The sequence below is a fragment of the Perognathus longimembris genome, chromosome 1, assembly GCF_023159225.1.
Source record: "Perognathus longimembris pacificus isolate PPM17 chromosome 1, ASM2315922v1, whole genome shotgun sequence".
Classification (NCBI taxonomy): Eukaryota; Metazoa; Chordata; class Mammalia; order Rodentia; family Heteromyidae; genus Perognathus; species Perognathus longimembris.
In genome coordinates, this window is record NC_063161.1 from 69,875,624 (window position 1) to 69,888,712 (window position 13,089).

General features: G+C 43.2%; 1 protein-coding gene across 1 annotated transcript in view; it reads right to left on the minus strand.

Moving 5' to 3' along the window:
- Nucleotides 1-13,089, minus strand: part of LOC125367244 (cytochrome P450 3A25-like) — a 75,308-nt gene that overhangs the window by 26,476 nt on the left and 35,743 nt on the right. The gene's annotated exons all lie outside the window — the stretch shown is intronic.

The window sequence follows — 13,089 nt, forward strand, 5'->3', positions numbered from 1 at the left end:
TAGCCTATATTTGTGCAGGGAAAGGAGGTGTAGCTAGAACTGTAGCCAGTAAAAGTTCCACAGGTATATCACTTTAACTTCGAGGAATTGGATGACCTTTGCACTTGGTCAGCTGTTAGAGATTAATGCAAATCCCTGCTTTGACCTTCTTTGAATTCATGTTCTATGAGATATCAGTCAACAATGCAATCAGTGTTACCGTTAAGGCCAAAGGGTTTTCTGTTTACCAGAATATTGAAGCCATCAGCATTAAATTGCTTCAAACTTGCTCTTGTTTCCTTGGGTGAGCTCATTCCAAAATACATGAAATTCACCCAAATCGACTACACCATCCAGTTCTTTGCCCCCATGGGTTCCCCTTCCTAGAATGTTCTCACATAAAAACCGTTTATGCAAAAGAAATTAAGGTAGTAGAATCTACCTTTGCAAATCTTGCAACAAACTCAATTACATCCTCTCCCAATTAGCTTTTGTCCCCAGCTCTCCCAACTTCTATTGCTGTCCTCTCTTCTCTCAATCACTATTGATGGTCTATGTATATAGTCCTCATCAGACTGTAAGACTATCATATAACTAACCTTGGTATTATTTACTGTTACTTGTCTAATTCCCATCAGAATACATTATATAGAAGAGTTGGTTGAGTGAACTGGCAGAGATTGGGAGGGCATTGTCTTTGCTTGTGGCTCCATGATTATCAGTCTAACTTACTGGATTGTCTAGTATGACAACAGGAACTCTCCTCATTGTTTCAAATCTACCAGATTCTATGGACACAATCTCTCTGGGAGAGATCACAAATGGATGACATGAAGATCGTGATTATACCATTCAGTTTTGAGGAAGCCTTTAAAGGTGTGTGCTACAGACAACAACTTAGATCTTCATCCAAAGAATTTCCCCGTCCAATTGGAACATTTCACAGGAGAGAGCAATGTGTATGAAGGGAATGAAGTGACAGGTGGCATTACCAGCAGCATCCATAGCACCCGAGGGTGGGGGTAGGGAAGCTATTTTGTTGAAGCCACAAAGATGAGAACAACTGGCTTTTGGCTTTTTGATGAATATGTAATTTCTCAAGTGGGCAAAGAAACTGGCCAGAGAGTCTTCTAATAGTTGTTTCTGCCACCTGTGATCAGAGAGCATCTCCCCAACTGAGTGTTTAGAAATTAGGTAGGTTCAGTGCCTCACTCCTATAATCCCATCTACTCTGGTGTCTGAAATCAGAGAATCGCAGTTCAAAGCCTGGTAAGAAAGTCTGTGATACTCTTATCTTCAATTAACCACCATAAAACCAGAAGTGGTACTATGGCTCCAAGTGGTAGAGCTCTAGCCTTGAGCAAAAGAACTCAGGGACAGCATCCAGGCTCTGCATTCAAGCCCCACAACTGACAAAAAAAAAATTAGATTCATTATCATCACTCCGACCCTTGGCCCTTGTACATTGAGCCTGCTGGCTTGAGAGATAGATGATCAAATTCCTCCAAAATTCTTAAAACTTAGTAGAAACAGAGCACCTGTGAACAGTGCTTGTGTAATATTTTTCTATATTCTTTATGACTATCAGTCTTCTTTTGAAACTGGTATGCTGGGTATCCCCTGGAGGCAGGAATCCACTCCACTGTGGTAGTTGGCACAGAATTCTGCTCAACCTTATTTTGACATTGTTTGAGTTCATATTCTGTGGGAAATTGGTAAACAACCAATGTTATTGGTAAAACAAAAAAAATTTCTTTTTTGTTTTTTTCACTAGTCCTAGGGCTTGGACTTAGGGCTTGAGCACTGTCCCTGGTTTCTTTTTGCTCAAGGCTAACACTCTACCATTTGAGCCACAGCACCACTTCTGGCTTTTTCTATTTATGTGGTGCTGAGGAATCGAACCCAGAGCTTCATGTATGCAAGGCAAGTACTCTAACACTAAGCCATATCCCCAGCCCCCAAAATTTATTATCAGAAATTCAAATGATACTGAATTTACTAAATTGACAAGTGATGCGCAATTGACACTAATTTTTGTCTAATTTCCATCTCTCTCCCTGGCTGCCCTCTTTCCTGACTATCTGAAACCAATCTAGTGATACCATATCTAAAGATCTTTCCTTATGTATACACATTCTTGTGCATATAAATATCGTGTGGTCTTCAGAATATACTTGTTCTTCAAAACCCAGCTCTGGAAACAAAATACCAATTTGCTTCAGTTATTCATTGTCAAGCCCTTCCAGCAAATAAATTTTATTTCATCCTCTACGCAGCTTCTCTACACACAACTTTGGTTGTTACCCTCTTTATTCTTCTTCCATAGGTGAATTCTGTGTCTGTTCCCCTTACAAGACTTTGAGGTCATCAAGGAAAGAAATCTGAATATTGTTCCCCACTATTTTCCTCCTTGTCAGATTGGGTTTTTGACAGATGGATTTTGAAATGAGTTGGCTGAGATTGTAGGTCCTCTGCGTTTCCTCTTCTTGTGACTCTTTGCTAATGACTCCCATCTTCCTGGATGGTTTCTAGGACAAGAGGAATGACCTGTGCAGTGATCATCATCACCTCAAGTGCTAGTTGATCCACCAGGTTTCTGCTGAGCTGATGGCTACAATGAAAAGTAATTTGACATTTCGTCAAAGTATTGTCTTGTTGATAACAAACTAGCAAAGGAGGCAGGTGGTTCACTGAAGAATGGCCCTATCTCTTTAGTAAACTCTTACATCTCAGATCAGTAGTCATGAAAGGACAGATGAGGATAACAGAAAGCTGTATTGCTAGCTGTACCTCTTCAACACCCTAACCACCAGTGACAGGGCAGATGCCACCACATGCAACACACATAGCACCCAGGACTCCAAAATGGCAGCTCCCAGATTTGTTTCTTTTTTTCCATTTGCAGCAGAGGTCAGAGAAGATGGATTTTGTTTTTTGATGAATGGATGATTGCTAAAATGGGTAGCCAGGCACTGGTGACTTATGCCTATAATCTTAGCTACTCAAGAGGCTGAGATCTGATGAAAATGGTTTGAGGCTACCCCAGGCAGGAAAGTCTATGAGATTCTTATCTCCAATTAACCACCCAAAAGCCAGAATTGGAGCTGTGGCTCAAGTGGCAGAGCACCAGCCTTGAGCAAACTCTCAGGGAAAGTGCCCATGTACTGAGTTCAAGCCCCAGGCCTGGCACAAAACAGCAACAACAAACTGAACTCTGAAAAAATAACAACCATCCAATTAATGAATGGGCAAATGGACTGACAGTTAGCAAAAAGAAGTACGACTCATCGATAAGTGCATGAAGAAATATTCAGCATCCCTGTCTATAAAGGAAATGCAACTTGAAACTATATTGAGATTTCATCTCCAGTCAGAATGGCCATCATCAAGAGCACAAACAACAACAAATTGTAACAATAATGTTTATAAATTCTTCTGTGGATGTAGAGATGGAAAGGGAGAGGTGCCAATCATTGTGCCCCAGAAGAACCTAAGAGGTTGGAGAAAGGTTTAATGATTACATGGAAAACTTGTGTCCACACAGCTGGGCAGACAATGTCAGCCACAATTAGATGTCAGGAAATGGTTTTCCTAAACATTGATGATGTCTGTAACTTCTGATTCAGTATATCATACAGAGTGCTGGTAGAGTAGAAAGAAGAGAAAGTCAACAGTCCACTGAGTCTAATACCATCTGAAGATTGTGATTACATGTCAAGCCTTTCATAAAGACACTAATATCTGCATTATTGCTGTATGTTAGTATCTATCTGTGATTATCATCTACCAAAATACTGTCACTCATGCTGGTGTCAGAAGCACAAAGAGCAGAGCTTGAAAAGTCCCTGGTAAAACTCCCAAGTTCACATGAAGACTGGCTAGCAGACAATAGAAGGATACATTAGGCCTTATTTTTTTTGTTTGTTTTTTAACAAGTCCTGGGGCTTGGACTCAGGGCCTGAGCACTGTCCCTGGCTTCTTTTTGCTCAAGGCTAGCACTCTGCCACTTGAGCCACAGCACCACTTCTGGCCATTTTCTATATATGTGGTGCTGAGGAATCGAACACAGAGCTTCATGTATACGAGGCAAGCACTCTTGCTACTAGGTTATATTCCCAGCCCTAGGCCTAGTGTTGATGGAAGAAGAAAATCTGTGTGAGCTATAGAGGGGACTGAAGGATATCAAGAAGAGCTTTGGGTTTAGGTGAGGTCATGGTCGATAGTTATACGAGTCTATTCTATCTTATTACAAAATATCTTATCTATCTTATTACAAAATTTGGGAACACAGAAAGGGAGATCTTATCCATCAATCCATTTGCTGTCTTCATATTTGTATCCCCACTCTCTTTCTGGTGAGAGGTGATGTCTCCTTAGGTCTGGAAGACTTCATGTCTCTTTGTTAATATCCAAGCTTGCTTCCTCTTCATTCCATAGTAATGTCTTTTCAGAACTCCTTTATTCCCAGGATGCTATAGATATACCTCAGGTCTATCTCAGCATCCTTATGTCTATCATTTCACCTAAGGCAACACTGGGGCAAGAAGACTGGGTACAATGAGACCCATCCCATACCTGTGCAATGCTTACAGGGGACATCTATTGCTTTGGTATTGTATCAATGAATGGATGAACAAATGAAGTAAAAAAATTAGACTTAGCTGGGTGTTGGTGGCTCAGGCCTGTAATCCTAGCTACTTAGTGGCTGTGATCTGAGTACTACGGTTTGAAGCCAGCTCAGGCAGAAAGTCCGTGAGACTCTAATCTCCGATGAACCAGTAAACCAGAAGTGGAGCTTTGGCTCAAAGTGGTAGAGTGCTAGCCTTGAAAAAAAAGCACAGAAAGTGCCAAGGGCCTGAGTTCAAGCCCTATGATGGACAAAAGAATAAAAATAAAAATTAGAGTTTATATGGATTTTTATCTCATATGTCCTGGAGAAAACTTTCACACAAAGGATACAAACTATCATGATAGACATTTCACTTACTTCCATTAGAGAAAGAAGTCTGGGCATTTTACTTCACTGTTGTCTCTCTCCCCACACCAGCTGGTGTCCAGCAGCCTCAAAGAACTGTAAGCCAAGCTAGGAGGACTTGATGAACTGTGGTGATTAGTAATATTTGCACTTTGTGATAATAGTGTTTGTGTTGTTGATTGATTGAGTTGTTGATGATTCTATGCCAGCTGCCTGGAGGAGGGCCTCTACCTCCTCAATGTCTAGGAGATATATACAGTCTGCCATTTTTCTACCAGAGGGTGGATGGTGACAGAGTATCAAGAGAAGTCGGAGTGGGGCTGGGGATATGGCCTAGTGGCAAGAGTGCCTGCTTCATATACATGAGGCCCTGGGTTCGATTCCCCAGCACCACATATACAGAAAATGGCCAGAAGTGGCGCTGTGGCTCAAGTGGCAGAGTGCTAGCCTTGAGCAAAAAGAAGCCAGGGACAGTGCTCAGGCCCTGAGTCCAAGGCCCAGGACTGGCAAAAAAGAAAAAAAAAAAAAAGAAAATGATTTGGGGATGGGGATATAGCCTAGTGGCAAGAGTGCCTGCCTCGGATACACGAGGCCCTAGGTTCGATTCCCCAGCACCACATACACAGAAAACCGCCAGAAGCGGCGCTGTGGCTCAAGTGGCAGAGTGCTAGCCTTGAGCGGGAAGAAGCCAGGGACAGTGCTCAGGCCCTGAGTCCAAGGCCCAGGACTGGCCAAAAAAAAAAAAAAAAAAAAAGAGAAGTCGGAGTGTCCAAGCAAAGCTTAAGTATCTTTGGTTTTGTAAAATGAATTTGGAAGTGTTTTTTGTTGGTCCTGTATTCTTGGAATGATCAAGCTAAGTGCACATAGAACATAAAGTGGAATGACAGCAATGTACCTGTATGGTTTCTAATCACTTACTCATGAGTTATGTCCATGCAGAGTGTTGTGGGAGGGTGCTCAGGTCCTGGAGACAGCTACTACAGATCTCCACCGAGCAGCCTTCAAGCCTCCTTCTTCACATCATCACCACTCATCCAAGCTGAACCCACCTTCTGTGGCCTCCACTGGCCTAATGAAAAGCTGGAAGAATCAATATGGAGTTCTGGATGCTATGTTTGCTATCTGTAGTGACATCCTTCACTCATTGGTGGCCAAAATGTTGATTGGGATCCTCCTGGCCATGGAGGCTTGCTGATCTCCTATTTTGTCCTTTCATACCCATTGTTCCAGTGTAATTAGTAACCTTCTGGGCTTTTTAAATATACGTTGATCCAAGGAGATTGGACCATTTAAAAATTATCTTTTAAAAATAATCCTTAGCTTGCTCTTTCAAAAGAGCAGAATGAATTGATACTAGTCACTGCAGCCACCATTTCTGTCATCTAGGTCCTGTTTTGGCCTGTAGAGACCTATTGGCAGTGGGATGCAAAGTGGAACTTGGAATGGTGGTGGCAGAGGCTCTTGTTATTCTGTCAATCCAAAAAGATGGAGTAGTTGGCAAAGAATCTCAGGAAGAGAACATGCAGGAGGCCAATCATCACTCTGCTGGGATTAGGGGCATAATAGCATATAATACTGCCTTGATAATCTCCCAGTCTGCAAAGGGAAATATGCATGGAAGCCATCAATGGTGGTAGAGAGTAGATGTGAGAGGAGAGGGACTAGTGCTCCATGGGAAGAAGTTAATTTCATTGGTTGGAGCAGTGGTGAGGAAAGATTTAATCAATTTGGCTTTTTTGTTTGTTTTGTCTGAGCTAGGTTTTGGAGGGTGATGATATGCCTTGTAGGGCATGGAGGGGTAAAGAACTGTAGGTGTTGCTTATTTGGGCGAATTCTATATATTTTTAAAGAGAACAGCCATGGAGACAGGTGAAAATTAGAGGAAACTTAATAGACAGGGTCTTACATGAGTCTGTAAGAAGAAATAACCTTTGGTCTGAGTGATAATACTGATTGCATTTTATTGACTAGGCACAGACTATCACCTGGATGTCAGGGTGAAGATCATGGTGTGCCTACTGACAAGGTAAAGTAAATTACTGTCACCTAGAGCTCGTGGAGGTGTATAGGCAAGGCTAACAGAGAGAACTTCCCTGACCAGATGCCAAGGCCTATTTTGCAACCCATTTTTCCTAAGCACTAAGGCCAGTACTCATTTATTCTGATTTCTTCCCTAAGAAAAATCTGGAACCATGGTGCCATGTTTTGGGAATCTTGATGGGTGTGTGTGCTGCCTGCAATGACATCTGTCATTGTTGCGCAAGTGGTTCAGGAATTCACCTGGCTATTCAGGATGTAACTGTCCTCTCTGTGCCTTTCAAAATCCATTGATCTCAGACCTGCTGTGTTTCGGAGGCGGGGGGGGGGGGGGGGGAGGGAGAGACAGTGGGAGGGATGGCAGGTGACCGAGTGTACACCATTCTTTGGTTAAAAATCAGTTTGTGTTGCCGTCTGGGGCACATCTCTTTAAAGGATGCCAGATAGTACCTGATGCAGCCACAGTTTTATGTCTTCCATGACAGTTGTATCCCATAAGGGCCATTTTCCACAGAATCCTGGCTAATCAGCCTGAATTCAGTGATAGTGGTGAGGCCTGGGTGATGACTATTGCTATATTGAGTGGCTATCAAAGATCCTCAGGAAGGGACATGGAGTCCTAGTAATCCCTCCCAAGTCAACCCATTCAGTGTATCTGGAAACCAACTCAGGAAAGACTAGGAGGAAGGGGCTTGAGAGTGAAGAATTATCCACACAAAAAAGTTGGGGACAGAGCTTAGGCCCTGAATTCAAACTCCAATGCCATTTTGGCATTTATAAGACATATATACACTGGTCATACAACATTATCAACAAAGGCAGAAGGCCAACAAGAAGCATAGAGTCACTCCCATCATATACAAATATTTTCATGGCTTTATATGGCTGGTGACCCAGACATTCTTCACCCCTGGCTTATATGATCAATAAAATCTCCTTGAATATCCATGAAGCAAGATAAAACATTGTGGATCAGAGTATTTATTACTATAGTGACTTGAGAGCGAGAAAAATCCATGGAGGCATGGCTAAAGGTGGCAAACGAGTTTTATTTACAAAGGAGCTTTATTTACAACCCCAAACTGTTAGGGGGCTCTAGGGAGGGGGTTCCCTGTCCCTTCAAGGATCCACCACTCAGAGACAGTCTCAAGCAAAAAGATGGGTTTATTAGGGAAGCAAAAAGTGAACTGCCCAGCCACGTACGCAGCATACTCTGGAGCTGAAACTGCAACAGTGAAAAAAGCGGGCTGACCAGCCAGGGACACAGCGAAGACTTGGGCACTGACACTGTTACCTTGGGCAGTCCTCAAATTGGGGTTTATAAAGGTAAAAGCATAGCACAGATGTAGGGGCTTGACGCAGGGGATAGGGCAAGAAACAAACAAGCAGGCATGGCACAGATGTAGGAGGTTGACACAGGTGGTAGAGCAAGCAACAAACAAGTTAAGCAAGCCATTTACAGAAGCAGAATTTTGGGATCAGGTTGACCTAATCTACTCCCCCCAACATTTCCTACCATATTTCCCTAGTCAAGATGGAGTCAGCTCTGCTCCCCACAACAAAACCCAGAATTACAACAGCCTCCATCTTCAAATACTGGCCTGTGGCTACCTTGTCCCAGAAGCCAGAACCCAGAGCCCAGGACCCAGAGCAGTCTTGACCTCCAAACTGCCCAAGGAGTGAGCTTCTTTCTATTCCTCCTTCCTGGAGGCCTTGCTTCTCCTCAGGCCTCTCCACAAGCCTTACTCCTCTTGGCAGGCTCAGGCACCTCTCAGCTCAGGTGGGTCTTGAATTCACAACAATAAAGTCACCAGCACTCAGTCATTTGGACTAGGAGTCTGTATTGAGCTGTACAGCATCTGTTCCTCACCATAGGGATGGTGAAGAAAACAGCATTGGGCTTCAGTAGGGTTGGGGTTTTAAAGGCAAAATTCACATGTACTACATGAAGGTGGTCACATGCCACAGCAGGTGGTCAGGAAAGTTAGGCAAAGCAACCAAAGACATACAGAAGCAGAACTGACAGTGATTGCAAATAGTGATTACAATTCTAGTAAACTCTGATAAACAAAGCAATGAACCATTTAAGCAAGCAAAATAATCTTTCTTTAATTCTTGGTTCTAGGTATAACTGGTATTTACTGATTACGCATTTAACTTCTTTATTTACTTTATCTATCTCTGGAATTTCCCCTAAACTAAAACATGCAAATTGAGTAACAATTATGCTTGATATTTCTCCTCCCTTTCTTTTGCAAAGGTCAAGCAGCTCTAGGTTAAGCTGCTGTGGGCTCCTGTTATCCTCCGTTGCTGTCACTGGGGATGGCTTAGCCTCTTTAACTAGGACTAAAGATGAGTTTCTTGGTCTGGATGTTTCACTCAATGTGTGAACTTGCTTTGATATGCAGACACCAGGCAAAACCTCTATGGCAACCTGCTTTGAGATGCAGGCAGGACATCTCACCTAGGCCCAGCTGTAAACAACCCTTTGTGGGCCAAATGGAAAAGCCTCAACTTCCTAGACCTAGTCGTGCTTTCAATAACCTGCCTCCTTGCTCAGACCCCATATAAGCCTGGTCCCAAATTCACCCCCTCCCACAACCTCCAATGCCACAGGAAGGTCTGTGCCCCTCACTGTTCCTCAATAAACAGTCCTCGCCTGTGGATGATCGAGTCCAGCCTATTCCTTTTCCATTCTCCTCCACTTTCCCAACAAATATGAGAGAAGAAAAAGGGTACGGTTTTACATGGCATGTTGAAAATAATTACAACAATGATAGAACACTTGTTTCCATAATGTTGAGTTCATTTCACTTAGCATCATCTTATGTGTTCATAAGAGCATAGCTATTGGGCTATTTTGATCTTTTGCTGTGACTCGCCTAAACATGTACTAATTATTCCCTATGAGGGAAACCATAGAGTCCATGTTTCTTTGGGTCTGGCTCACTTCACTTAGTATAATTTTTTCCAAGTCCTTCCATTTCCTTGTGAATGGGGCAATATAATTCTTTCTGATAGAGGCATAGAATTCCATTGTGTATATGTACCACATTTTCCTGATCCATTCGTCTACTGAGGGGCATCTGGGTTGGTTCCATATTTTAGCAATGACAAATTGTGCTGCGATGAACATTGTTGTGCTGGTGGTTTTAGTGTGTTCTTGTTTGTGGTCTTTTGGGTAGATGCCCAAAAGTGGGGCTGCTGGGTCAAAGGGGAGCTCTATGTTTAGCCTTCTGAGGAACCTCCATACTGCTTTTCAGAGTGGTTGAACAAGTTTACATTCCCACCAACAATGTAGTAGGGTTCCCTTTTGGCCACATCTCCTCTAGCATTTGTTATTGTTAGTTTTCCTGATAATGGACATTCTTACTGGGGTTAGGTGGAATCTCAATGTTGTTCTGATTTCCATTTCTTTTATTAGCCAACTTGATTATATACCAACTTTACTCATAAGTTCATTTTTAATACATACTCATACCATTTGCTACATACACAAATGTTCTGGGGCTTGTCTTCCTTTTAACACACCAAAAACCTTTCTAATCTCAAGGAAATCTTTTCTGTTTCCTCAATTCTCTTTCTAAAGTCTTTCCTTACTCATTCCATCTTCTATTCACTCACATCAGGGACTTACTTGGACATTCTGTGGTAATTGAAGACAATCTTTACTTTTCAAGTCCCCCCCTTTTTTTTTAATCCAGAGGAAACCATTTTTTTTGTTTCAATTCCTTTCCTAAGGCTTTCTTTACTAACTTTCCTCTTTCTTTATGTTTCCTTGAGCTTCTTTGCCCTTGAGTGTAAAACTGTTCCCATTTTTCCTTTGGCTGTGGAACCAGGTTATTTCAGAAGTTCCTCAGGGCAATTTACTGTGACTCCACCCACAGGCTTCTGGGGAGAGCAAAGATGAGACAGGGCCATTCTGGTGGATATTAGGGAAATGGAGGAGAATGGAAAAGGAATAGGCTGCACTCAATTGTCAACAGGCAAGGACTGTTTATTGAGGAACAGCGAGGGGTCCAGACCTTCTCCTGGGTTTGGAGGTTGTGTGAGGGAGTGAATTTGGGACCAGGGTTATATGGGGTCTGAGCAAGGAGGCAGAGGTTAATGAAGGAGCCACTAGGTCTAGGAAGTTGTGGTCTAGGTGTGGACTTTTCTATTTGGCCCACAAAGGATTATTTACAGCTGGGTTTAGGTGAGTTGCCCTGCCTGCATATCAAAGCAGGTTGGGTGATACCTGAGGTTTTACCTGGTGTCTGTATGCCCCTGAGGCAATAGGGTGGGGGTCAATCCATCATATTCCATCTTTGGATACATAGAAAGAATGGGCCTAGAGGGGAGAGACAATCTTTCATATAGGGTCTTTGAATACATAAAAAGAATGTGCTGAGAGAGGAGCAACCTGGAGTTATGAGAACAAAGCAGATTCCCATAGTTTGAAACCCTGAAGGAGTATAAAAAATTGAGGGGTGTGGTGGTCTTTTGGACTACTTTCTGCTGACGTGGGGGTGTTGAGGAGTCACAGGGGCTGGGGGTCTTCAGGGTGCAGGCCTGCACTAGGCAGGGCAGGGCAGTTTAAGTGAAGCCTCCTGTTGCCAGCAGTGCCTTTATGTGCTCCCAGGTAGTGTCCTGAGTGAGGGCTGTTATCCTGTTAAAGATAAACTTGAAAAAGGTGAGATCAGGCCAAAGCTGAAAAGGTGGCAGGACTAGTTGATATGAATGACACAGTAAAACACATCCTGGGCACATGCTAGAAAAGTTCCATTTGGAGCATTATCCCAGTTTGGCCTTATTAGAATATATTAGACATTGCCAGAAACCATGCAGACATCCAGGTTCAGAAGAACAAAGGAAAGGTTTATTGCCGGCAAAGGGACTGGCAAGACCCCTTCTCACCAGGGAGAAGTGAGAAGTGTGGTCTATTGTCTGGGGTGACTTATATAACCAAGGAAGTTTTGGAGGTGGGGACCTCGGTGTGGACATGCAGACCAGGGGCTTCACCATGTCGGGCTATGATTGATAGCTGCTGTCAAGGGGGTCCTGCAGCTTCCTTGACCCTGGAGGTCACTTGTAAGGGGATCTTGTTACCTTACATGGTCATAATTGCCCCAGAGAGTGCCATCTCAAGGAAGAGGGGGTGGAGGCTAATTATTTACTATCCTTACTAGATGGGCCTAGTGTTGCCTAGGAAGGAGCATGCTAAGCTGTGGGAGAGCAGGCTGTCAGGTATACAGGCCTATTACAGGGAAGGAGGAATTTCCATATAGCTGGACAATAGATGTCTGGATTATATAGTATGGATGGGAAATAGTAATAGCAGGTAACAAAGGCAAGAATGTAAATTTCTGTTCAGTTAGAAGGTAGACAGGCACGGACATCAGATGAGCAAGCCTCTTATTTCTCTTGATCTCCTGGCTCTGGTTACTTTTGAAAGGGCAGGCACAAGGTGGCTCTATTTAGGATATGGCACCAGGCTGTGACCCTGAAATGATGTAAATGCAGAAAATTGATCATCTACTGACACTAGCTTTGAACAATTATGGTGTTCTTTAGTGTAACCTGGCTTGAGCTGTACTTAACAAACTTGTTTTGCTCTGTATTGCCCATACCTGTAAGTCCCCCAGGAGAGTTTGTCCTGTTTTATCACCTGATGGTCACATGATTTCCAGTAAAGGTCAAGACACCCTGACCTGTGTGTGACTGGTTCTTGGAAAGTAACGAGCCACTATAGTTAGGCTAAAGGGGAAATTCCTGTGGTTTTCTGGTTTATAAGCAGCTTGCTAAGACAACTCGGGGCTGCATGTTGAGATTCTGACCTTGAGTGAAGCCCTGGCTGGTCAGTACCATCTTGCTCAATAAAATCCTTATTCACCCTGATTATTGTCTGAGTGGCCTCATTCATCATCGATTTCTGGACCCCCTAACAACCCTATTACTCCTCTTCATGGTTCCTGGCTATCTGGACTGGCCTGAAGGGCCAGGTGCTTGTTGCTGAGATGACTTGGTAGGCATTTCTTCAGTTACTGAGTTTGAACTCAAGGCATGGGCACTGTCCCTGAGCACTTCTGCTCAAGGTTAGCAGTCTACCACTTCCAGCA